General features: G+C 42.9%; 1 long non-coding RNA gene across 1 annotated transcript; it reads right to left on the bottom strand.

The window, feature by feature from the left end:
- Window positions 1-208: 208 nt before the first annotated feature.
- Window positions 209-3,449, bottom strand: LOC133116270 (uncharacterized). The gene is made up of 3 exons (XR_009705854.1): window positions 3,424-3,449; window positions 2,758-2,834; window positions 209-323 (listed from the first exon to the last, which is right to left on the bottom strand). It is a non-coding gene; the product is annotated as an uncharacterized LOC133116270 (long non-coding RNA).
- Between the last annotated feature and the right edge of the window lie 616 nt (window positions 3,450-4,065).

The following is a 4,065-nucleotide window of genomic DNA, read 5'->3' as shown; positions in this document are numbered from 1 at the left end:
GGTGTCTTGCTCAGGGACACTTCGACACAGCCCGGGCGGGGGATCGAACCGTCAACCCTCCGACTGCCAGACGACTGCTCTTACTGTCTGAGCCATGTCGCCCCTGTGGCTTTCCGCTGGCTTTGCCTGGGGAAAACACTCTCCCCACATAGAGCAGAATGGGTAGGACAATTTCCTTCAGGACAAGGATCTTACCTGCCATGGTCAAGGGCAGTGCACTCCAGCTCCTGATTTTATTTTGGACGTGGCGAAGGGCTCCCTCCCAGCTGGTTCTCCCTCCTCCGTCAGCCTGGAAGGTCACCCCCAGGAGCTTGATGGTATTCCTAGGTACAGGGAAGGAAACGGTCAGCTCCTCACTCCAATGTGGAGACAGAAACAGTTCACTCTTGTCCCGGTTGACCAGGGCGCCAGTGGCCACACAGAAGTCGTCCAACACCTTGGTGGCACAAGCAATGGACCGACTATCTGTGGCGACGATGGAAATGTCGTCCATGTACGCCATCGCCTTCAACCGTTCCCCCCCAGCTCCAGGTAGTGGATAGCCCACCACACCTGGATTGGCCCTGATGGCCTGGAGGAACGGTTCCAGGTAGATGACGTACAGGAGAGATGCTAAAGGGCACCCCTGCCTGACACAAGACCTGACTATTTTTCTATCCTATCCTTCTTCCTTTTCTCCTGCCTTTCCCTCAATCTCTGAGCCTCCAGCTGCCCTATCGCCTCCGCCATTGCTTTCAACACCTTCATCTTCTCTCTGAGTTTCTTCACCTGCTCCTTGGATCGCACTTGGATCTAATTTTCTCCTCCTGTTCTTGCTCCTTCCTGTGCTTCTCAAACATTTTCCTCTCCAACAGTTCTCTCCTCATGTCTCCCTCCACTCGCTTCCTCCCGTTCTTCTCCTTTTCCTTCCTCATCATTTCCAGGAATATCTTCTCCTGCATTTCTCTCTTCAACTGCTCATTTTCTTTCTTTTTATCCTGGGCTTCCTTCTCTCTCTCTGCCCGCTTCTGAATGATCCTTTCCAGTTCCTCCTGTTCTTCAGCTTGCTTCATCCTTTCTGTCTTTTCCATCACTCTCTCAATCTCCTGTATCTCTCTGTCCCTTCGTTTTCTCTTCTGCTCATCCTCCCTTTTCCTCCGCTCATTCTCAGCTTGCCATTTCTCCTCTGCCCTGTCCTTTTCATTCCTGTCCCTCTCGAGGCCTTACTTCTTTTCATGTTCCCTCTTTATCTGCTTTCTGGCCTCCATTTGTCTTCTCTCCACTTCATCAGTCCTCCTTTCATTTTCTCTCACCAGGTTTTCCTTCACCTGCCTGTTCTTCTCCTCCTGCTCTTTTCTTTCCATCTCCTGCACTTGTTTCCTCTGCTTTTGTCTTTTTCTCTGCTCCTCCATCTTCATTCTCTCTCCCTCCTTTGCTGCTATTTCCAGTTCCTTCTTGTGTCTTTTTTCCTCTTCTTCTTTCCTGCCTCTTTCAGCAATCTTCTTTTTCTGTTCCTTCCTCATCTTCTGTTCCTCCGCTCGCCTTCTCTCCTCCTTCTCCTTTTCCAGGACTCTATTGAGTGTTGCCTTTGTCCATTTTTGCTTCTTTAAGGCAAGACAAAATGGGACCAGTTAGAATTTAGCAGTGGTGCAGTTAATACCCATTGTGGATTATATTATCCAATATTAAACACCGTTGGCAAAAAAAGAGCAGACACAACTGGTCCATTAAAGGCTGTCATCCTTAAGATATGTATGTCTATCAGATAGAGCCAGATTAAGTAGTTGTAGTCCACCTTTATGGTAAAACCATAAAAGGTTAACTATTTCAGTGGGTACATCACAGTGAGAACTTCACAGCAACATCGTGGTGCTGCAGATTATTCCTCTACAATATCAAGAGGATTGGACCTGACCATATACTCCATTGGCACCCTGACTTCACAGCTCTGTTAATACTATTCAGTGAAAACTTCACACTCTATTTCGTGGTCCCTCATCCTAAACCCTTCCCATGAGACATTAGCGAATTCAAGGTATAGTGGAGTTAATTAGTGGCCTCATGTTTCCAGAGCATTTGCATTTTGTTCAGCAAACGATCGCTTCCGTACGAACCACAGAACAGTCACGAGCCCATTAAAAAGTATAGAGCGCTGAAGTGATTGAACCTGAAATAAGAGGACTATATCCATTTCTATTTTTCTAATTAAGATGTACCCAGTTAAGCAATAATAATGCTTTGCAAAGTAACATGTTTACTTTATTCCACGACCTTCTTTTTAAAAATATTTTGCATGGTTAACGTTCAAATGTTTAAATAAAAATACATTCTCATTACTAACGAACATTGTGCATTCTGTAATCACTGAAAACGAATAATGAGCATGAACATATAGTTTTGCCCTTTTATGTGGCACCCCCTTGTGACGCCACAGAAGAAAATTGATCTAATCTATGAAGCGCCACAGCACTTCAACCTGTGTCTATCGTTGTGTATGTTTTCAAATTATTAAATTGAATATGCTTACTGTAGCATATTAAACTTAAAATACATATGTTTACAGAGTGCAAACCGATAACTTCTCATTATTTTCAGGGTGGAAATTCATGCGTAATGCCTATGCAGTGCAGGAACCTGTAATATCATTATTTAGCTAATAATAACTACTGCAAATAAACAGGAACCATAGAATACTAACAACCATTACAGAATCGTGTCATTTGAGTGAACCATCCCACACACACACACACCGCATCGCGCACACACACCTAAACTTACTGTAAAGTGCATCGACTTTCTTGCCATCCAGAGGCTCCCTGCTCTGTCTTCCCTCCCGGGTTTGTCCTCGCAAATTGCTGTTCAGAAGGACATCCACAGGAAAGACAGACATGAGCAGTATTTTGGATGTTGAACTTGTTGTCTTAAGTAAACCAAACACAATGTTAATTAATTTACTTAATTTGCTTAAACGTGACTTGAACTGTCCTAAGAAGCGCAATGTTGATGCCGGATAGGACAAGACAGGATAGGGTAGATACTGTATTAAGGTCATTTCATTTTGCACATTCACACATCAGCTAAATCATACTCCATTGTAACAGACACAAAATAAAATACTTAATTCCATAATAACTCATTTTAAATATGTTATCAATGTCTGAGGTGTGACTGATCCAATCATTCACATATTGTTAATTTTGACTACCAAGAAATTACCAAGAAACTTACTTGGCTAGCTAGCTAGCACATTTTTTTATGCCTTAACTATTTAGCTAGCTAGCTAGCTACGTTAGCTGCCTCCAGGCGGTGTTAACGTTAGTCTACGACGTTAACGGTATTACCAGCTGTCGAATTCCGTATATATCATGCTATGCATATTTTTAATAATGATAGCGATATATTTTATGTGACAATTTATATTATAGCGTACACGGTTTAACTTACCGAGTAACGTGAACGCTGTCCTCCACTTCCAAATTAAAGCCAACTAGCTATTTCAAATAACCGCAGCCGTTGATCGCGCGCTAAAATGTTGGACCAAAACATGTCTATTTAGGGGGGAGGTAACAACTCATTTATTATAGCTCAAGTGACCTCACCATCTTTGATGGGTACATAACTAAATTCGAGCAGTTGATTAATAACATGGTGAGAGTGGGTGATCATACAGGCACATATGAATAGCCTACGTGTAAAAACGTTTATGAACCGTTATTAATTGCTATACTATTTAAATGGATCCCGCAGCCCGTAATTTAATGCAGTGCACCACTGGAATAAATTCGTCAATGTTACCCGATTGAGCCAAGTTAGCTAGTAAGCTAGCTAAAATTCAAACATGGCTCATGTTATTAAAAGGAAGAAATAGACCTCTTCTTCATTTTCTGGAAACGCAGAAGGCCCAGTAAAAATTCCAAAACGTACCAGGTCACGCTGGAAAAACCGGTGAGTAGCTTCAATGATACCTGAGCCTATGTTAACAAGATAATGTTTCGACTGCTAGCTAGCCTAGTTAGATACTGTAGTGTAGGCCGTAGCGTTAGCTAACTAACGAACAAACTGCTTCTTTTTCTGAAGAAACCTTGA

Source organism: Conger conger, chromosome 17, assembly GCF_963514075.1.
Source record: "Conger conger chromosome 17, fConCon1.1, whole genome shotgun sequence".
Classification (NCBI taxonomy): domain Eukaryota; kingdom Metazoa; phylum Chordata; class Actinopteri; order Anguilliformes; family Congridae; genus Conger; species Conger conger.
The sequence above is the reverse complement of the archived record's forward strand: the minus strand, read 5'-3'. Positions and strand labels throughout refer to the sequence as shown.